Here is a 23,099-nt window from a genome sequence, read left to right on the forward strand (position 1 = left end):
AAATGACTGAGAAACTTAGGTAATACTACCGTGTTTCCCCGAAAATAAGACAGTGTCTTATATTAATTTTTGCTCCCAAAGATGCTCTAGGTCTTATTTTCAGGGGATGTCTTATTTTTCCATGAAGAAAAATTCACATTTATTGTTGGACAAAAAACCGAACATTTATTATATACTGTACTGTAGTTGTCATCATAAACCAGCATAACCAGACAAACTGTGAATCCTATCAAGAATTTCTTGTAACTACTAATATTTCCATATACTACAATCTATGGTACATACATTTACTGATCTGGTGTTCTGTTTGGCGGGCATGCTTCCAAACAAAAACTTTGCTAGGTCTTACTTTCAGGGGAGGCCTTATGTTTAGCCATTCAGTAAAGCCTCTACTAGGTCTTATTTTTTGGACATGTCTTATTTTAGGGGAAACAGGGTATCTAACCAGTTATGTCCTGATGTTCTGTTATCCTTGAAAAGTAAATCTCTTTCTGCAGCAACTTTTTCCAAACATCAGCGGTTTCTCTCAAACATAGGCCTCATATAGGCCTTTTGCAAATTAGGTCAAATAGCAGTAAACCAGGACATATGGGACATAGTCACTGGATGTATCTCTGAAAATTCCCCCTTTTAAACCCACGTCTCTCTCAGTTGAGATCTCGTGACAGATCAGAGGACACTGACTTGAAAATCATCTCAGGAGGGAAAAAAGTTTCAACCCCTCCCAAAAAACTTTTTCTGGTTACAGGCCTGGATAATAGAAAGCATTTGGTGACGTCATTATGTTTCATGGTGTTGTCGACCGCGTTTCTGGGGGATCGGGCCCCTTAAGGAGAGAGCCGATCCGGTCCTGAGAGAACGGACCTTGGCGGAGCCAATAGGAGAATATGAGCCGCAATACAACCTGAAGCCGAAATGAAGAAGGTCCGCCAAAGTTGAAGGAAAATCCGCCAAGGAGTCTTTATTGAGCGATTCAGCTGAAAAGGACACTAGTAGCGATCATTCAGTCTACTAGCGTACCATATATCCAAAATAAAGCCATATTTATACAATGTTTCAGTCTGACAGCCCCTTGAATTTCCCGCCCCGCTCCCCCGCCCATCTGATCGCGGATAGGCTAGAGTGTTGAACGAGGCGGGCTTTCGTTTCCCGCCTTGCTCCGCATGGCCCAATAGGAAGCTGTTTTTTGTCTCTACCCGGGCCAATCAGGGAGGAGAAGGCGGGAGTTATTGAAACAATGAAGTGACTGAGCAGGAAGGATCAGATTAATTCCTGTCCGGCCGATTTCTAAAGGGATTAATGACATCAATCAAGGGTTCCTGTCACAGATTTTAGATATGCCTTGGGGTGTCAGGGGGGGGGGAAGTGGTGATGGGTGTTGATGAGCCAAAATTGACAGGCTCCACAGGGCGCCTTCCTGAGGTGTCCTGGAATTTCCTTAGGATGAGATATGACAATGTTTGCCTTGGGGGCGAATCACCTTTTGTTTTTGGGAAGGGGAAGCCTGGGTCATAGGAGCTGGGGTTCATGTTGGGGTCAAAATATTTCCCATTTGATTTCATGATTTGACAATTATATGAAATAAAATGAAAAATAAAATAAAGTTGGAATATAAACCCTGCTGGGAAAAATACATATTTTCCGGGGATCCTAAAGAGTACAAATACATATAGGCAGATAGATAGATTTCATGGAAATAAGGGAGAATCCATAAAAGTGAGTTACATTGCATAAAGGGGAATCATGAATGATATAAACAATTGAAAATATCTGATAAGAACGAAGTTCATAACATCTGGGGAACCCAATATGGAAATTCATAAAAGTGAAGTTTTAGCAGCATGATTTTACACTTCATGAAGTTGTTATCTCTTGCCTCAGAGTGCAGGGATAATCCACAGTAAACTCCAGTAAAAAAGTCTCAATCACCTTCTACTATAAATATATGGAATATAGAACATAAAGTCTTGACTTTTGAACTATCTTTTACAAAGTCCTGGAGGGGAGGGTGGTCACCTCGATCACATTTTCCCCCCTTCGGGGCTTGGAAATGGCTATGAACATTTCCCAAAGCCCCGACATTTCACTGCATGCAGGGCCTCTGCCTTGGTAGATCAGATTGTGACTTTTGTTGGAGGGCAGGAGCTTGAAGAGGTGAAAGCTGAGGTTCAGTCAGTGGTGGGTGATCCCATGGTGTTGAAGCAGATGTCCCTTGGTCTGGAGTCATGGGAAATGGAGCATGAAGGTGGAGGTGGTGAGGGCTGGGGATGATGGAGGCTGTGATGCAGTACTCCCATTTGGCTGCCTTTTCTTGGCTGCAGCTTGGGCCCCCCTTTGTAGTTGGCAGCTGGGGGCAACTGGGCACAGCTTCTGCGCCTCACAGCACGGCGCCTCCTGGTGACTGCAGGCAGGTCCAGCACTCCAACAGAGGAGACGGAAAGGAGAGAGTGCCTAGGGAAACTAAGGACAGATTATAAGCCCCCCTCCCTCCCATGGTGGGGTTAGTCAGGGAAGTCACTCATACCTTGTGAGGGCTCCAGCAGTCCTGGGGTCCTTCTTTGGCACAGCTCTGGTGAGGGCGGGACATCCTTCCCTCATGGTGGTCACTGGCAGAGTCCTGTTCACTTCTTCTGGGACATCTTCTGCCATGGCGGCCAATTCTGTCCCCTGGTGATGTCATGAGGGCCTCCTTGGCAGCGTCAAAGGCAGACCTGCACTCAGTAGCCCTTTGCCAGGGCAGAACCAGGCCAGCTGGAGGGCACCATACGGTGGTCTGGCCATAAAAGCCTGCCATGTGCAAGAATCCTTTCAGCAGTGTCTTAGTCTCTGGCCCCTGAGCCAGGCCGATGGTGTTGCTTCCCCCGTAGGGGTCTCAGATCAGCCACAGGTGGGGCTGTCTCTTCTGGGTGACTGGGGGTCCGGGCTTACCCTCACAGGACCATCTCCAATGGCCTCTGGGTTCTAGCTGCTGCATGAAATCCACAGCGCACTCCGAGAGCCCCTACCCAGGTCTTAGAACTGTTCATGGTGGCAGGTATGGATTATGGGTCTTGCAGTCTGGTCTGATGTCCTCAGTCAGGTGGTTGGGTCCGGTCCTCTGGATCTCTTCAGCTGTGCCTGGAAGGTCCCCTGGACTCTAATGCCCTCCTCATATTTTAAAGGCAGTTAGAGGGATTTTTAAAACATTCACACGCATGCACTCAGGGAAAGGGAGGGAGAAGGACCTGAAAGGAAGAAAGGAGATTGTTGGGGAACTGTGGAGAGTGAAAGAGTGCCTTTACTATAAAAGTAAACCAGGATTTTGACTGTATGTTTATAAGGAGAAATGGGGATGCTGGGAGTCCCTTCACAGGGGAAGGAAGGGGGGGGGGGGAAAGCTTTGAAAAAGGAGAATGTTGAAGTGCATTTTGGCCTAGGAAAACATGAAGTGGAAGAGAGAGAGAGAGAAAAAAAAACTCACATATAGAAAAATAAATCCATTCTTCCATCCCCCACCCGTTTGTCCCTAAGATAAGGGAGGTTTGAGGAGAGAGAGACAAGAAAAAGTTAAAACCACAGAAGCAGCAGGATTTCTCTGGGGGGGGGGGTCACAAAATATCACGGCTTGAACCTTTGAAAATAGGGAGGTGAGATGGCACAGAAGAAAAGGGGAGAGAGAGAGCATAGCACTAAGCTAGTCCATTCCAGCCCTCCTTCCCAGAAAACTATATATCACTGGTGGCTTTTAAGGCAAAGGGGTGAGTAGAGGAGAGTTTACAGCCCACACATTACATAAACACACAAAATTTAATCAACACTTTTCTGGGAGTCCCCCTCCCCCACCCAAATCCTTTGCCATGCTTCCCAGATGGGAGAGAAAGAAAAGGGGAAATTAAGAAACAGAAGCGGCTAAAGGAATGCCCCCCCCCCCCCATTTGTAAGGACCAAAAGAAAATATAAGACAACACTGAGGTAAAACGTTAGGGATAGTGTCTAGAAAATGGGAACAAAGGGAAATAAGGGATTTTTAAAAGGTGAGAAGAGAGGAAGGAGAGGAGAAATGGATTTGAGATTTGAGAGAGAGAGATTTTCACTCAGGCCGGGGAAGAGAGAGAGAGAGGAAAAGAAAAAAAGGGTACAATTTGAGGGTAGGCAAGGCAGAATATCAAGTTGGAGAAGGTTTGATTTGCTTGGTGGGAGGCTTCAGGACTGAATCTTCTCCCCCCTTTGCCCCTCCAAAAACAGGAAGAGAAAAAAAAAGTGTCCTCTTTGCACAATCTCCCCGCGGCCCCTCCTTCTCCTCTCTCTCCAAGAGAGGAATGGGCGCAGAGAGAGAGAGAGAGAGAGAGAGAGAGAGAGAGAGAGAGAGAGAGAGAGCCTGGTGGGGGCAAGAGAAGGAGGGGGGATAGTGGGGTGATTCTTCCCATCTGAGGAAAACTCTGAATGTGGCAGGAGTTGAGTGGCAGGGGCAGATACAATTTTGGGGGGGGGGCATCAGGCTTCAAAGGAACGGCTGGGATGGGGGCTGAGAGAGAGAGAGAGAGAGGAACAGAAAAGATAGATCAAGGACGAAAACCATGAAAAGGAACCAAACTTGGCTCCCAACATTTAAAAGACAGGCAAATTCCAAAATCAGGACAACAAACAAAGAATATTACTCAGAGAACAGGGGAGCCCCCGGCAGGACTCAGCTGTCCCTGAAGATGGAAGGTTTTCCATAAATACACAATAACCCCCAGAGAGAGATGAGGCTGAGAGAGTAGAAGGATGGGGAGTGGAGGGGGGGTGAGGCAGAGAGAGAGCGTTCAAAAAGGGGAGGGGTTTTGCAGGGTTGCCCAAAGGGATTAGGTGAAAAAAAAGAGAAAAAGGGAAAGGAGTCTTTGGGGACACAGGACCCTTTAGTTTGAGCTAACTTCAAGATGTGACCTGACGATTTTGAAAGAATGCCAGATCAAAGATCCCACTTGCAAATTGTAACCAACAAAAATGCAAATTGACAGTCTAAAGATTTATGTTCCTCTGGGATCTTTGGGGAGTTTCTGGAGTTATGGGTAAAACAAACAGAAAAGAAGAGGGGGAAAAAGGGGATTGAACTGTGACTCAAAAAAATTCAAAAATAGATAGCTTTTTTTTTTAAAGGAGGGAGAGAGGGGAAAATGATTCTTTGGAAAACCATTGAATGGCTGAGAGAGTGTGACTTGAGAAGAGGAACAGTGTTTTGGATCAGGTGTGTTTCGGGGTGAGAGGGGAGGGGGCTGGGAGCCCTCCTCCACGTTAGACTGGGCTGAACTCTCTGGAGGGGAATTTCTTGGGGGGGGGGGGTCCCTGAAGTAAGGGTTCCCTCGGAAGGCCAATTTGGGAGTCCTAGATCAGTGTAGGACTCAGGGTGAGGAGAAAAGGTAGGGATAGGGATTGGAGGAGGGGGCTGATGGGGTGGGGGAGAAGGCAAGCAAATGTGTCCAGAAAATCCTCTGGAGGAGGGGGTAAGGGGAAAGGGTCTAGAGAGGAATCTTTGGGGGGGGGTTGTTTTTGGAGCCCAAATCTCTGCATGGGAAGACGTGGACCCCCCCCCCCTCCAATTCTCTCCCTGGCTTTAGGGCCATGAACATCGCGGCATAAGCAAGCCGGAACCACCTGCCCTCCCCATGGTGAGTCACCTTTAGGTCAACACTCCGAATTCGGCGACTCAAGGGGGGGGGGCAAGCTGTTCCCCTTCAAGAGCCACAAGGGGCCACTTATGCTCGCTGAGTTGGCCCAACCTGGCCTGCACCATGTTTTTCGGTGCAAGCCCACCCCAATTGGCCAGGATCTTGCCCAATGGAGAATCCCTGGGGATGTCTGCTGGGGTGGGACACCCTAGACGTGCTGAACAAACACCCATCCTTAGCTCAGCCCCTGCCCACACCGACAGTTAATGGAGTAACGACTCACCCAACCGGTCAGGATGCAGCTCGTCCTTTCAAGAGTTCCCTCCACTAAGGCTGAATGGCTAGCGTTCGTGGAATCCGCAGGTGACCCGGGAGCACAACCGTTCCCCTACCCTACGATCCTTGAACCTGCAACTGCAAGCTAGACTGCTCTCACATGCTTTCAGGTGCCAGATGTTCCCTCGTTTCACCAGGAATTTGTTACCGAGCCCTGATCTGAAGTGCAATACCTCCAGAGCTCCGCCCACCTGGGTCTTAACAACGGAACCGGTTCCTTTTCAGGGCGTCCCCTGTTTCACGTTGGCGCCTTTCCTTCGAGGAGCTAAAAATCTGCTTCCTCCTATCTGGCTCCTTTGTTCAGTACCCTGAATCAGATCTAGAGAGAGAAAGGGACTGCCAGAGAAATTTGGATGTGAAATGAGGTCAAATTGTTGGTCGGAGGGCCCTCCTTGCAGCCGTTTCTCTCCCCAACCTGTTCCAGAACATCTGGACCAAGGTCGCCGCTTGGAATTTTAGCCTAAAAATTGATTTTTGGAACTTCCAAGCAAGTCCCTTCGTGGTAAAGCCAAATTATGTTGTCGACCGCGTTTTTAGGGGATCGGGCCCCTTAAGGAGAGACCCGATCCGGTCCTGAGAGAACGGACCTTGGCGGAGCCAATAGGAGAATATGAGCCGCAATACAACCTGAAGCCGAAATGAAGAAGGTCCGCCAAAGTTGAAGGAAAATCCGCCAAGGAGTCTTTATTGAGCGATTCAGCTGAAAAGGACTCTAGTAGTGATCATTCAGTCTACTAGGGTACCATATAACCAAAATAAAGCCATATTTATACAATGTTTCAGTCTGACAGCCCCTTGAATTTCCCGCCCCGCTCCCCCGCCCATCTGATCGCGGATAGGCTAGAGTGTTGAACGAGGCGGGCTTTCATTTCCCGCCTTGCTCTGCTGGGTCAATAGGGAGCTGCTTTTTGTCCCCACTCGGGCCAATCAGAGAGGAGAAGGCGGGAGTTATTGAAACAATGAAGTGACTGAGCAGGAAGGATCGGATTAATTCCTGCCCGGCCGAATTCTAAAGGGATTAATGACAGCAATCAAGGGTTCCTGTCACGTACACAGATTTCAGATATGCCTTGGGGTGTCAGAGGTGGGAGTAAGGATGGGTGGTGATGGGCTCAGCAGGGCGCCTTCCTGAGGTGTCCTGGATTTCCTTAGTGGAGGAGATATGACAATGTTTGCCTTGAGGGCGAATCACCTTTAGGTCAAAATACTCCGAATTCGGCGACTCAAGCCCTATATTGTCCATGCAATCTGAATCTGATTAGGTTAAGCGGCAGCGGATTAACCTTTTGTTTTCGGGAAGGCAAGCCTGGGTCATAGGAAATGGGGCAGGTCCTGGGGTTCAAGTTGAGTTCGAAATATTCCCTATCTGATTTCATGACTTGGCAATTATATGAAATAAAATGAAAAATAAAATAAAGTTGGAATATAAACCCAGCTGGGAAAAATACATATTTTCCGGGGATCCCAAAGAGTACAAATACATATAGGCAGATAGATAGATTTCAAGGAAGTAAGGGAGAATCCATAGAGGTGGGTTACATTGCATGAAGGGGAATCATGAATGATATAAACAATTTGAAAACATTTGATAAGAACGAAGTTCACAACATCTGGGGAACCCAATATGGAAATTCATAAAAGTGGAGTTTTAGCAGCATGATCTCACAATTCATGAAGTTAGCCCAACGATTAGAAATTCATACAACAGTGATTCATGAGGGTGTCCAGGTACATAGAATATGAAAATTCACGGATACATGAGGAAAAGAGTTCATCTGTGGTGGAAGGAATTCATAGAGATGGCATGGGGAAGGGGCACATGTGGGTTGCAGTCTTTGGAAGTATAAGATTTCATAAGTCCAGGGATAGGTCTGGGGAAGAGTGTTCTTCTCCTTCATAAAATTATGAAGGTATGAATGAAACGTGGAGGGCGCCCGTCCAGGCATCCTCCAGGCAGGCTGTAGAGAGGGTGAAGGTCCTTGGAGAACTATGTCTCCCCAGCGGGAGAGCGATCCCCCCATCCCCAGTTCACAGAAAGGGACCAGGGATCTCTTAAAACCATCCCGCGGGTCGCGGGGAGAGGAAAGTCCGGGATAAGGCTGGAAGAGAGCAGTCTGGCTTGAAAGGAGCAGCCGGCTCCGTTTGACAGTCAGCTGATGAGGTGCCGAGAACTGGACCGATTGTGGTTCCGTTGGTGGTCCTTGAGTCAGGAGCCTTAGAAAGGGTTAGGACTAAAAGAGGAGCGTGCTAGGGGTAATTTTGATAAAGATATGAGCCAATTTGTATCGTCCGCTGTATTAACCTATGGCGGGGAAGCCTCCGCCAGGGTTTAAAGATCAGACGGGTTAGTGAGTGAGAGAGAGAGAGAGAAATTGCATGCAAAGGAAAGAGTCAGAGAAAGACACAAAATAACCAGATGGAGAGTGTTACTGTTAAAATAAATGCTACTTTTATTGGGGGGTTTGTTACATAGTTCAGGGAAGGGGAAAGTGAGAAAAAAAATCTTTTAATAATAGTCTGCTGCGGTCCCGCTCCGTTCCTTTTGGTGATGGATCTGCGGAACTCTCCGCTGCGGGTTCAAATCAATTTGGAAGCCGGGGTGACGGTCATCACAGTTAGGTGGATCTGTAAATGGCTAAGTGAACGAACCCAAAGGGTGCTCACCAATGCTTCCTCTTCATCTCGTAAAGAAGTCACGAGTGGAGTGCTGCAGGGGTTCCGTCCTGGGCCCGGTTCTGTTCGACATATTTATTAATGACTTAGACGAAGAGTTTGAAGGCATGATCATCAAGTTTGCAGATGACACCAAATTGGAATAGTTCACACTCCAAAAGACAGGAGCAGAATTCAAAACAATCTGAACAAATTAGAGAGATGGTCCAAAACTAAGGACTTCATCAGATTACGCTGGGAAGTGGTTGGAAGTGCTCAGAAGAATCATGACACAGACAAATCATGGAAGGAAGGAATAAAGGTACCCTAAAAGGCTATTTTATATTTTGGCAAAGTATGAGGTATGAGGTAGCTTATAACCAAACCTTCCTGCTTAGGGAGCAAAAGGAAATGATGGAAATTGCCCAAAAAAAGTTTATTTTGACTCCTCCCCCAAGTTGGGTGCTCCTAACCTGAGAGCAACAAAGGCCACTTCATTAGAAATTTGGCAAAACATCAAGTTTTGAGAAAAGAACAAGTTACTCTATTTTTATTCAGTGTTAGTGTAACAGTCTTACGTTTCATTGACCTCATTTGTGTTTGTATGTATGCATTGAACTTTTTTGTGTTTAAATACTTTTAGACTCATCGAGTTCGAAGAGACCTCACAGGCCATCCAGTCCAACACCCTGCCAAAAACAGAAAAATCGCATTTAAAACAGCCCTGACAGATGGCCATCCAGCCTCTGCTTAAAAGCCTCCTTTTGCATCACTGCAATTAGTGGAATCTGGTCTTTCAGTTCTAAGGGAACCCGTTTTCTTTTTCAGGATTGCTCAAGCCTTTCCTGAAACCTCCCACCATGGCATCTCTCTGGGCACAAAAGGCATGTCTACATATTAGGAAATATGTCCTACTGAAGGGGGAGAAACCTTTAAGTGTGTATTTTTCTCTATCTCCTTTTGGATAATGTATGTATTTTTCTGAAACTTAATAAAACATTTGAGAAAGGCAAAAAAGGGAAGATGTTTGACCATCTTTCAGGAGTGCTTTAATTGTGTATCTCTACACATGGCTGGAGAAGAGGTTTGGAATGGATGACCAAATCTATGAATCCATGATTCTGTTTTCCTCTGTCAAATGGAAGACATCTCTTTCTCACACAGAAAACCACAAGAAAAAAAACCCAAACCCCCAATATCAAAGAAAAAAAGAGAACAAAAATAAAATGGAATAAAATAAAAAGGTCTCTACTTGAAAAAGGCACACACCCCGAGGGTCAGAGGCAGACAGAGAAATGAAGACAGAGAAATGAAGATACTCATCTTTCTTTCAAAGTAAGAAGACAGATGAAGTTCAGGAGTCTCCCAAGTCGATCTGAGTCAGCAGCTCCACTGTGCATGCCTACGTACGACAAGACAGCTTTCCTCACACTCTCATTTCTGATGAATGGGAACACACACACTCACACTCTTTTAGGGAACCCGTTCCTTTGTTTCTCAGAGGTTTTTCGTAGTGGTGTTTTTACCTTAACAGCATTTTCCTTCTTGTCTCACTCAAATTCATTCTAGAGCCTCAACCTTGAGTTATAGCATCTTAATGTCCCTTTCCTTCCTTGACCCCAAAAGCCCAGTTCCAAAGTAAGAGGCTCACTCAATGAGGATGAGTTCTGGTAGGGAGACTGCATCACCAGGGAGGCCATCAACCTCATTGGATGGGGCAATTTGCCCATCACACGCTGTTTACAGGGCCCTCTTTCCACGGAGCCCATTACACAACACACAATTACTTCTTCCGGGCCCATAGCAAAAGGGGACAGTAAGCCTGGGCAGCGAGGGAGGTGGGGGGAGGGAAGGGCCTAGAGATACGCTGCCAATGGGGGGGGGGGAGTCAGGTGGCGACGCTTCCCCCCCCCCCCCGAAATGGCTCAGAGGTATGTTGGGCAATGTGGGGCGTGGAATGACTGGTTCTCCAGGCCGACTCCCATCCAACACTTAAAATTAATATCACATTGCAACATTTGACAACACGTTCTACTGATAATGTTGTTTACCTAATACAATGCCCTTGTTTACTGTTATATATTGGAATAACCACCAGACCCCTTAAAACTAGGATAAACAAACATCGTTCACGCATAAGGAATGGATCCACTGACTCTTCACTGTATTTACATTTTAATGAAAAAGCCCATGCGTATCATAGCTTTAAATTTTGTGCTTTAGAAAAAGTACTGCCCAGACCAAATGCAGATGTGAAAAAACTTCTTCTACAAAGAGAATCCTTTTGGATTTTCAAACTACAAACATTAATTCCTCAGGGGCTAAACGATAGAATTGAATACACCTGTTTTCTGTAACATGTAACTTTACTTAAGAGGCATCCTGGAAATCTTTCATTTGCTCGTTATAGAACTCCACTTAAAACAGAGCCAGAGCTACTAATAGGAATGTAAGTAGAGAAGCGTGTTTTTTACCATTTTCTTTTAAAAAACATTTTCCTTAGTAATGTTAATATGGGAGTTTCATATATCTATTGTGTATGTTATTTTTACTCCTTTATCTAGTGTACTAAGCACAATAAGATTAAAACAGACACAACACCCAAGGAAGTGATAACGAAACAAGGGGAACAACCCGGGAGACCTTGTTGTGTACTAGTTCTTGGCGTTGCGAAGCAAACGAAGAATTCCTTTGAATATAGAAACTTATCTTGGACACTGAATATCTTTACTACAATTTAAATTGACCCAAGATTCTACGCGACTCCAGGAATAATATGGACTTGGTTGTCTCGTTATGTCTGTTATTTACTCCTGATATAGTATATTTTGTGAGATTATGACATGGATATTGTATCTTTGTTTAAGATACCCTGAAAACAATTTTGTTATATGCAATATAGTTTGAAGAGAATTACTTTAATATAGAGTTGTAGAAACCTAATTTGTATTACATTTATTGGGATTTTTACAAGAGTGTATATACACATACATTTTGGTTCTCCAGACCCCCCGCAGGGACCCCACAAATATGCCATGATACGTGGCAAATCCTAACATCAGTGTCATAAGATTGCATGTCTCTTTCATTCGGTGCAATATCAAAAAGTTTGACATCATCCATGGCGCTCACAACAGTCAAACCGTGTGTCAAAAGGGTGGAAACATCTAATGTTTGGATAATCTCTGCTGCAGCAGGCAGAAGCATAACTTCAGGAAAGGGTGAAAGTTGGACCCTGTGAAGCTTGCCAAGTGGCAGCGAAGGCTGAGGGAAAGGAGGCACAGCTATAGAAGCAGCAGGAGGAGGGTCCCACAGAGTCAGGGTGACAAGGATGAGGAAACAATGATCAATGGCTTAGGATCACAGAAATAGGAATGGGACTTCAGGAAAGGTGGCTTCAGGGTGGACTCCCAGGGAAGAAATGTCCCTCAAGAACAGAGGCTAAATTGCTTTCCTACAAGTAGGCAATGTTTTCCCACAGACCCAAGTCTTCTATTGTTTTGAATGCTTTTTCCATGCGTCGACTCTGAATCTTCCAATGGCCTCCAGGGTCAGAGATCCAGTTGAGGCAGATTTTAATTCCTTTTCCAGCAGCTGTGTAACTAGGCCACTTCTTGTCAGATATTTCCACAAAGCAACATTGCTGCATGCCAGTCTAGGTGAGCAGCTGACCTTCCTCCCACAACTGGTACATCCATCCCATGGACCTGTTTTGGCAGTGTTTCCTATGCACTCTCCCACCTTTCTTAATCTGGAGCCCACAATTTAATGCTTAGTACACTCAGGAAATCCCCCCAAACACCACTTCCATGAAGATGGCCAGAAGAAACACCCAAATCATGGCATACCCAATTTTGAAGACATGAGTATGCCATGGCATCGAAATTTGAAGACTTGGATGTTCCAACCTGCTTTTGAATATTAAGTCAGTTCTTATCACCACCCAGTCTTAATTGTTTACTACCCTAATCTCCTTTATTATCACTTTATTCCTATTCTTAATTTTATTACCCTGCGTTTTTGCACATGCCTGCCTTCCCTGGCAATCTTTAATAGTTCCACCATTTTCGTTCTGATATCTACTGGTGTACCTTATGAATGTTTATTTTATTGTTCATTGATTTAATTATATAATTATATATGTTGTTATTGTAGCTTTTATCTGTTTGATTTTTGGACTTTATCCCCATGTCATAGAATCATAGAGTTGGAAGAGATCTCACAGGCCATCTAGTCCAACCCCCTGCCAAGTAGCAGGAAAATGACATTCAAAGCACCCCCGACAGATGGCCATCCAGCCTATGCTTAAAAGCCTCCAAAGAAGGAGCCTCAACCACACTCCGGGGCAGAGAGTTCCAGTGCCGAACAGCTCTCACAGCGAAGAAGTTCTTCCTGATGTTCAGGTGGAATCTCCTTTCCTGCAGTTTGAAGCCATTGTTCCGCATCCTAGTCTCCAGGGCAGCAGAAAACAAGCTTGCTCCCTCCTCCCTATGACTTCCCTTCACGTATTTGTACATGGCAACATGTTTCCTCTCAGCCTTTTCTTCTGCAGGCTAAACATGACCAGCTTTTTAAGCCGCTCCTCATAGGGCTTATTCTCCAGACCCTTGGTCATTTTAATCACCCTCCTCTGGACACTTTCCAGCTTGTCAACATCTCCCTTCAATTGCAGTGCCCAGAACTGGACACAGTATTCAAAGGTGTGGTCTGACCAAAGCAGAATAGAGGGGAAGCATGACTTCCTTGGATCTAGACACTATATTCCTATTGGGTATTTTTGCTGCCGCATCACATTGTAGGCTCATATTTAACTTGTTGTCCACAAGGACCCAAGATCTTTTCACACGTACTACTGTCGAGCCAGGCAGCCCCCATTCTGTATCTTTGCATTTCATTTTTTCTGCCTAAGTGGAGTATCTTGCATTTGTCCCTGTTGAACCACTCCAAGTCCCCTGGGAGAGATGGAGACAGGTTATAAATAAAATAATTGTTGTTGTTGTTGTTGTTATTCCCAGTATGCACAAGTAAACATTCGAAGAAAGCAGGTTTGGGCTGATCTGTCTGCCTGCGTTTGTTATATCTGTTGCACCTCAGGCTAAGTTCACCTTGCTATAGATACCCAGTCAGACACACAGGTAGTCTTTTGAGGTTTTTATTAAGAAAGCAGAATATAAATCAAGCAAGCAACCAAAAGGTAATTCAAAGTTGTAGTGAAAGAGTCAATAGGTCCAAGAGATTCACAAAGTACATAAATGTCTAATAATCCAAAAGGGCTAGGTCCATAGGTTCAAAGAGCATGGCAAGAACAATAATCCATAAGGCAAAGAATTAGTCCATAGAGTCCAAAGAACAAGGGCCAAGGATCCAAGAACGCTGGCAAGGTAAAACATCCACACAGATGAAGCGATGAATTGCACTGACAAAGAATAGTCTGTGAAAGCATACTTTAATAACAACTCAGGAATGCATTTCTCTTCCCACAGCTAGACTCCCGTTTGCGCGCTAAACGCTCACTTCTACGGACCTGGGAACCCATCCAAGACAAACGGTCCTCTCTGGATAACTCATTGCTTGTGCTACCGTTATCTTGCACCTGGTCAGGAGCTAAACTGTCACCCTCATTATTTTCCAAGGCTGAAGTCTCTCCCTCATTATTTCTCAAGGGAAGAAGAATGTCAGCCTAACCGTTAGCTGTTTCTCCTGGAATCAGCAGTTCATCCTGCTCAAACCGAAACTGCATGTCTGAGCTGACTTCAGCCTCAGACTGCTGATCTTGAATCCCAAACCCAGAATCCCCTTCATCTTCATCTAGAATCTGGCCAGCCTGCGGCTGGGGTACACCACTATCCCAGACAAGCCCCCGACTGAAAAATTAGACCTGCTGCAAATCATCCTGTGGACACACAGATTCCGAATAACAACAACAAAAACAATCATAATCATAATCTTTATTGATTGCCCGCCTCTCCATTTGGCCCAAGGCAAAACAAAGTCTAGTTAAATACACGTATAAAACCACATAAGAAAACTTAGTTAAATGCAACCAGAAAAGCATATTTTAAAACACGTACATATTACAATACAAAACACAGAATATGATGTAAAAGCCATAGTTAAAAGACAGTGGGTAGGCTTTCCAAAAGACGTAGGCAAGCAGCAGAATCGCTCCTAGATGTTCCTATAACTAGTCTTGCTGCCTTGTTTTGAACTAATTAGAATTTCCAAACTAAGTACATTATTTAGAAGACAGGGGATTGAAATGAGACTTGTACAAAATTCGAGAAACATTCTGGTTGCAAAGTTTTTCTGATACATAAAACATTTGAACATCTCTGGATGGCTTCATTTTCTCTTGTGCTTTTTTAAAACATCAGCTAAGCATATATTTGGAGCAGCATGTTTGAATAAGATCTCTTTTCTGGCTTTATGAATTACATCTTTTGGACCAATTCAGTCGCCTCCGAGGCGATCACGGAAATGGAGATGCGTGGGAGGAAGGGCCCCATTCCACCCGATGAGTCCTGGGTAAGGAGAGAAATGCAGGCGCCCTGTCTTCCTGCAAAGGGGAAGGGGAGGTCAGGATTTCACTTTGCTCTTCTCTTTCCTTGACAGAGCACTCTGGCCAGTGGAAGTGATGAGGACGCACTTTGGGGACAGCAGTCCCAGGAATCGAGGGAACTTCTTCTCACTTTTTGGGTGTGGGTTGGGCCTTTTTTTGGGCTAGGGGGGTCTTTGGGTGTTATGTACTAACATATTTTTTTTGTTTCTTTTAGTGAAGAACAAAGTCTAGTTATTGAAGATCTAGAAGACTAAGGTGAATTGGGAAAATAGAGGGAGGGGTGCACCTGGTGGCACAGCAGATCAAACCACTGAGCTGCTGAACGTACCGACCAGAAGGTCAGTGGTTTGAATCCAGGCAGTGGGGTGAGCTCCCGCTGTTAGCCCCAGCTTCTGCCAACCTAACAATTCAAAAACATGCAAATGTGAGTAGATCAATATGTACCGCTCTGGCAGGAAGGTAACAGCGCTCCATGGAGTCATGCCGGCCACATGGCCTAGTAGGTATCTACGGACAATGCCAGCTCTGAGCCTTAGAAATGGAGATGAGCTTTAACCCACAGATTCGGACATGACTAGACTTAATGTCAGGGGAAACCTTTATCTTTAACTCTCCCATTTCAGATCCATCCTCTTCCTGGGACTGCTGTCTCCATCGTGTGTCCACCTCCTCCCCTGGTCAGGGTGCCCAGTGATGAAGAATCCATCTCGAATGAGGCCCTTCCTCCTTCCCTCTGACCTTGTTCTCCTTTCTCCTTTGCAGAACATCAGGAAATTAGGTATAAATTTTTGGAAATGATGTCGGGGAGGTGGTGTATCAAAATATACCCCATAAGGTAAGCCCTTCCTCCTTCTTTTCTGGTTGTTTTTTCCCCCTTCTAAATAGCTTCACAGGGTTCTGATACTAATGTTCGGCTGATTTCTCTCCTTCTTCTCTAGTCCTCCAACGCAAGATCTGGAGGCCTCCTCCTCCGAGGCGATCATGGAAATGGAGACCTGGGTAAGGAGGGAAGGCAGGAGGATTGTATTTCTGTGAAGAGGAGGGGACCAGGATTTCAACTAAGTCTCTTCTCTTTCTTCCACAGCACCAATGGATGGCATCTGCTGGCCGGGATGCGAGGAGGAAGGGCCCAATTCCACCCGATGAGTCCTCGGTAAGGAGCGAAATGGAGATGAGCACTAACCCACAGATTCGGACATGACTAGACTTAATGTCAGGGGAAACCTTTATCGTTAACTCTCCCTTTTCAGATCCATCCTCTTCCTGGGACTGCAGTCTCCATCGTGCGTCCACCTCCTCCCCTGGTCAGGGTGCCCCGTGATGAAGAATCCATCTCGAATGAGGCCCTTCCTCCTTCCCTCTGACCTTGTTCTCCTTTCTCCTTTGCAGAACATCAGGAAATTAGGTATAAATTTTTGGAAATGATGTCGGGGAGGAGGTGTATCAAAATATACCCCATAAGGTAAGCCCTTCCTCCTTCTTTTCTGGTTGTTTTTTCCCCCTTCTAAATAGCTTCACAGGGTTCTGATACTAATGTTCGGCTGATTTCTCTCCTTCTTCTCTAGTCCTGCAACGCAAGATCTGGAGGCCTCCTCCTCCGAGGCGATCACAGAAATGGAGACCTGGGTAAGGAGGGAAGGCAGGATTGTACTTCTGTGAAGAGGAGGGGACCAGGATTTCAACTAAGTCTCTTCTCTTTCTTCCACAGCACCAATGGATGGCATCTGCTGGCCGGGATGCGAGGAGGAAGGGCCCCATTCCACCCGATGAGTCCTGGGTAAGGAGAGAAATGCAGGCGCCCTGTCTTCCTGCAAAGGGGAAGGGGAGGTCAGGATTTCACTTTGCTCTTCTCTTTCCTTGACAGAGCACTCTGGCCAGTGGAAGTGATGAGGACGCACTTTGGGGACAGCAGTCCCAGGAATCGAGGGAACTTCTTCTCACTTTTTGGGTGTGGGTTGGGCCTTTTTTTGGGCTAGGGGGGTCTTTGGGTGTTATGTACTAACATATTTTTTTTGTTTCTTTTAGTGAAGAACAAAGTCTAGTTATTGAAGATCTAGAAGACTAAGGTGAGTTGGGAAAATAGAGGGAGGGGTGCACCTGGTGGCACAGCGGATCAAACCACTGAGCTGCTGAATGTACCGACCAGAAGGTCAGTGGTTTGAATCCAGGCAGTGGGGTGAGCTCCTGCTGTTAGCCCCAGCTTCTGCCAACCTATCAATTCAAAAACATGCAAATGTGAGTAGATCAATATGTACCGCTCTGGCAGGAAGGTAACAGCGCTCCATGGAGTCATGCCGGCCACATGGCCTAGTAGGTATCTACGGACAATACCAGCTCTGAGGCTTAGAAATGGAGATGAGCTCTAAACCACAGATTCGGACATGACTAGACTTAATGTCAGGGGAAACCTTTATCTTTAACTCTCCCTTTTCAGATCCATCCTCTTCCTGGGACTGCTGTCTCCATCGTGTGTCCACCTCCTCCCCTGGTCAGGGTGCCCAGTGATGAAGAATCCATCTCGAATGAGGCCCTTCCTCCTTCCCTCTGACCTTGTTCTCCTTTCTCCTTTGCAGAACATCAGGAAATTAGGTATAAATTTTTGGAAATGATGTCGGGGAGGAGGTGTATCAAAATATACCCCATAAGGTAAGCCCTTCCTCCTTCTTTTCTGGTTGTTTTTTCCCCCTTCTAAATAGCTTCACAGGGTTCTGATACTAATGTTCGGCTGATTTCTCTCCTTCTTCTCTAGTCCTGCAATGCAAGATCTGGAGGCCTCCTCCTCCGAGGCGATCACAGAAATGGAGACCTGGGTAAGGAGGGAAGGCAGGAGAATTGTACTTCTGTGAAGAGGAGGGGACCAGGATTTCAACTAAGTCTCTTCTCTTTCTTCCACAGCACCAATGGATGGCATCTGCTCCGCAGCCCGGCTGGGATGCGTGGAGGAAGGGCCCCATTCCATCCGATGAGTCCTGGGTAAGGAGAGAAATGCAGGCGCCCTGTCTTCCTGCAAAGGGGAAGGGGAGGTCAGGATTTCACTTTGCTCTTCTCTTTCCTTGACAGAGCACTCTGGCCAGTGGAAGTGATGAGGACGCACTTTGGGGACAGCAGTCCCAGGAGTCGAGGGAACTTCTCACTTTTTGGGTGTGGGTTGGGCCTTTTTTTGGGCTAGGGGGGTCTTTGGGTGTTACGTACTAACATATTTTTTTTGTTTCTTTTAGTGAAGAACAAAGTCTAGTTATTGAAGATCTAGAAGACTAAGGTGAGTTGGGAAAATAGAGGGAGGGGTGCACCTGGTGGCACAGCGGATCAAACCACTGAGCTGCTGAACGTACCGACCAGAAGGTCAGTGGTTTGAATCCAGGCAGTGGGGTGAGCTCCCGCTGTTAGCCCCAGCTTCTGCCAACCTAACAATTCAAAAACATGCAAATGTGAGTAGATCAATATGTACCGCTCTGGCAGGAAAGTAACAGCGCTCCAAGGAGTCATGCCGGCCACATGGCCTAGTAGGTATCTACGGACAATGCCAGCTCTGAGGCTTAGAAATGGAGATGAGCTCTAACCCACAGATTCGGACATGACTAGACTTAATGTCAGGGGAAACCTTTATCGTTAACTCTCCCTTTTCAGATCCATCCTCTTCCTGGGACTGCTGTCTCCATCGTGTGTCCACCTCCTCCCCTGGTCAGGGTGCCCAGTGATGAAGAATCCATCTCGAATGAGGCCCTCCCTCCTTCCCTCTGACCTTGTTCTCCTTTCTCCTTTGCAGAACATCAGGAAATTAGGTATAAATTTTTGAAAATGATGTCGGGGAGGTGGTGTATCAAAATATACCCCATAAGGTAAGCCCTTCCTCCTTCTTTTCTGGTTGTTTTTCCCCCCCCTTCTAAATAGCTTCACAGGGTTCTGATACTAATGTTCGGCTGATTTCTCTCCTTCTCTAGTCCTCCAACGCAAGATCTGGAGGCCTCTTCCTCCGAGGCGATCACGGAAATGGAGACCTGGGTAAGGAGGGAAGGCAGGAGGATTGTACTTCTGTGAAGAGGAGGGGACCAGGATTTCAACTAAGTCTCTTCTCTTTCTTCCACAGCACCAATGGATGGCATCTGCTGGCCAGGATGCGAGGAGGAAGGGCCCCATTCCACCCGATGAGTCCTGGGTAAGGAGCGAAATGGAGATGAGCACTAACCCACAGATTCGGACATGACTAGACTTAATGTCAGGGGAAACCTTTATCGTTAACTCTCCTTTTCAGATCCATCCTCTTCCTGGGACTGCTGTCTCCATCATGTGTCCACCTCCTCCCCTGGTCAAGGTGCCCAGTGATGAAGAATCCATCTCGAATGAGGCCCTTCCTCCTTCCCTCTGACCTTGTTCTCCTTTCTCCTTTGCAGAACATCAGGAAATTATGTATAAATTGTTGGAAATGATGTCGGGGAGGAGGTGTATCAAAATATACCCCATAAGGTAAGCCCTTCCTCCTTCTTTTCTGGTTGTTTTTTTCCCCTTCTAAATAGCTTCACAGGGTTCTGATACTAATGTTCGGCTGATTTCTCTCCTTCTTCTCTAGTCCTTCAACGCAAGATCTGGAGGTCTCCTCCTCTGAGGCGATCACGGAAATGGAGACCTGGGTAAGGAGGGAAGGCAGGAGGATTGTACTTCTGTGAAGAGGAGGGGACCAGGATTTCAACTAAGTCTCTTCTCTTTCTTCCACAGCACCAATGGATGGCATCTGCTGGCCGGGATGCGAGGAGGAAGGGCCCCATTCCACCTGAGGAGTCCTGGGTAAGGAGCGAAATGGAGATGAGCACTAACCCACAGATTCGGACATGACTAGACTTAATGTCAGGGGAAACATTTATCTTTAACTATCCCTTTTCAGATCCATCCTCTTCTTGGGACTGCTGTCTCCATCGTGCGTCCGCCTCCTCCCCTGGTCAGGGTGCTCAGTGATGAAGAATCCATATAAAATGAGGCCCTTCCTCCTTCCCTCTGACCTTGTTCTCCTTTCTCCTTTGCAGAACACCAGAAAATTATGTGTAAATTGTTTTACTTGCTGTCATGAGAGGAGTAGGTAGTAAAAGGGAAGTCATGTATTAGATCACCAGGAGGGGAAGTCAGGGATGCTGCTCTTCTCCCCTCTTAAAGAAGTACTGAGTGGGGAGGAAGGGCCCATGGAAATACAGATTTGGAGACTTTTGGGGTTGAATCTACCACAGGAAAGTAATGGCCCTAAAACAGCCCCTCTCTCAAGGCAACTCCTTCTTCCTCCCTCTCACCTTGTTCTCCTTTCTCCTTTGCAGAACATCAGGAAATTATGTATAAATTGTTGGAAATGTTGTCGGGGAGGAGGTGTATCAGAATATACCCCGTAAGGCAAGCCCTTCCTCCTTCTCTTCTGGATGGTTTTTTCCCCTTCTAAATAGCTGCACAGGGTTCTGATACTAATGTTTGGCTGTTTTCTCTCCTTCTTCTCTAGTCCTCCAACGGAAGATCTAGAAGCCTCCTCCTCCGATGAGATCACGGAAATGGAGACCTGGGTAAGGAGGGAAGGCAGGAGGATTGTACTTCTGTGAAGAGGAGGGGACCAGGATTTCAACTAAGTCTCTTTTCTTTCTTCCACAGCACCAATGGATGACATCTGCTCCGCAGCCCGGCTGGGATGCGTGGAGGAAGGGCCCCATTCCACCCGATGAGTCCTGGGTAAGGAGAGAAATGCAGGCGCCCTGTCTTCCTGCAAAGGGGAATTGGAGGTCAGGATTTCACTTTGCTCTTCTCTTTCCTTGACAGAGCACTCTGGCCAGTGGAAGTGATGGGGACGCACTTTGGGGACAGCAGTCCCAGGAATCGAGGGAACTTCTTCTCACTTTTTGGGTGTGGGTCGGGCCTTTTTTTGGGCTAGGGGGGTCTTTGGGTGTTATGTACTAACATATTTTTTTTGTTTCTTTTAGTGAAGAACAAAGTCTAGTTATTGAAGATCTAGAAGACTAAGGTGAGTTGGGAAAATAGAGGGAGGGGTGCACCTGGTGGCACAGCGGATCAAACCACTGAGCTGCTGAACGTACCGACCAGAAGGTCAGTGGTTTGAATCCAGGCAGTGGGGTGAGCTCCCGCTGTTAGCCCCAGCTTCTGCCAACCTATCAATTCAAAAACATGCAAATGTGAGTAGATCAATATGTACCGCTCTGGCTGGAAGGTAACAGCGCTCCAAGGAGTCATGCCGGCCACATGGCCTAGTAGGTATCTACGGACAATGCCAGCTCTGAGGCTTAGAAATGGAGATGAGCTTTAACCCACAGATTCGGACATGACTAGACTTAATGTCAGGGGAAACCTTTATCTTTAACTCTCCCATTTCAGATCCATCCTCTTCCTGGGACTGCTGTCTCCATCGTGTGTCCACCTCCTCCCCTGGTCAGGGTGCCCAGTGATGAAGAATCCATCTCGAATGAGGCCCTTCCTCCTTCCCTCTGACCTTGTTCTCCTTTCTCCTTTGCAGAACATCAGGAAATTAGGTATAAATTTTTGGAAATGATGTCGGGGAGGAGGTGTATCAAAATATACCCCATAAGGTAAGCCCTTCCTCCTTCTTTTCTGGTTGTTTTTTCCCCCTTCTAAATAGCTTCACAGGGTTCTGATACTAATGTTCGGCTGATTTCTCTCCTTCTTCTCTAGTCCTCCAACGCAAGATCTGGAGGCCTCCTCCTCCGAGGCGATCACAGAAATGGAGACCTGGGTAAGGAGGGAAGGCAGGATTGTACTTCTGTGAAGAGGAGGGGACCAGGATTTCAACTAAGTCTCTTCTCTTTCTTCCACAGCACCAATGGATGGCATCTGCTGGCCGGGATGCGAGGAGGAAGGGCCCCATTCCACCCGATGAGTCCTGGGTAAGGAGAGAAATGCAGGCGCCCTGTCTTCCTGCAAAGGGGAAGGGGAGGTCAGGATTTCACTTTGCTCTTCTCTTTCCTTGACAGAGCACTCTGGCCAGTGGAAGTGAGGAGGACGCACTTTGGGGACAGCAGTCCCAGGAATCGAGGGAACTTCTTCTCACTTTTTGAGTGTGGGTTGGGCCTTTTTTTGGGCTAGGGGGGTCTTTGGGTGTTATGTACTAACATATTTTTTTTGTTTCTTTTAGTGAAGAACAAAGTCTAGTTATTGAAGATCTAGAAGACTAAGGTGAGTTGGGAAAATAGAGGGAGGGGTGCACCTGGTGGCACAGCGGATCAAACCACTGAGCTGCTGAACGTACCGACCAGAAGGTCAGTGGTTTGAATCCAGGCAGTGGGGTGAGCTCCCGCTGTTAGCCCCAGCTTCTGCCAACCTAACAATTCAAAAACATGCAAATGTGAGTAGATCAATATGTACCGCTCTGGCAGGAAGGTAACAGCGCTCCATGGAGTCATGCCGGCCACATGGCCTAGTAGGTATCTACGGACAATACCAGCTCTGAGGCTTAGAAATGGAGATGAGCTCTAACCCACAGATTCGGACATGACTAGACTTAATGTCAGGGGAAACCTTTATCTTTAACTCTCCCTTTTCAGATCCATCCTCTTCCTGGGACTGCTGTCTCCATCGTGTGTCCACCTCCTCCCCTGGTCAGGGTGCCCAGTGATGAAGAATCCATCTCGAATGAGGCCCTTCCTCCTTCCCTCTGACCTTGTTCTCCTTTCTCCTTTGCAGAACATCAGGAAATTAGGTATAAATTTTTGGAAATGATGTCGGGGAGGAGGTGTATCAAAATATACCCCATAAGGTAAGCCCTTCCTCCTTCTTTTCTGGTTGTTTTTTCCCCCTTCTAAATAGCTTCACAGGGTTCTGATACTAATGTTCGGCTGATTTCTCTCCTTCTTCTCTAGTCCTGCAACGCAAGATCTGGAGGCCTCCTCCTCCGAGGCGATCACAGAAATGGAGACCTGGGTAAGGAG

The 23,099-nt window shown here is 46.5% G+C and overlaps 1 long non-coding RNA gene across 6 annotated transcripts in view; it reads right to left on the reverse strand.

Moving 5' to 3' along the window:
* Positions 1–23,099, reverse strand: part of LOC107983833 (uncharacterized) — a 195,574-nt gene that overhangs the window by 97,579 nt on the left and 74,896 nt on the right. For 2 of the 6 annotated variants that reach the window (XR_010006613.1, XR_010006616.1), the window contains one exon: positions 936–10,017. The exons of 3 other annotated variants lie outside the window; for them this stretch is intronic. This is a non-coding gene — a long non-coding RNA (uncharacterized LOC107983833). Of the gene's footprint in view, positions 1–935; positions 10,018–23,099 lie in introns of those variants that run through there. One more of the 6 variants, XR_010006617.1, reaches the window with a different exon arrangement.

This window comes from Anolis carolinensis, chromosome 5, assembly GCF_035594765.1.
Source record: "Anolis carolinensis isolate JA03-04 chromosome 5, rAnoCar3.1.pri, whole genome shotgun sequence".
In the NCBI taxonomy this organism is placed as follows: Eukaryota; Metazoa; Chordata; class Lepidosauria; order Squamata; family Dactyloidae; genus Anolis; species Anolis carolinensis.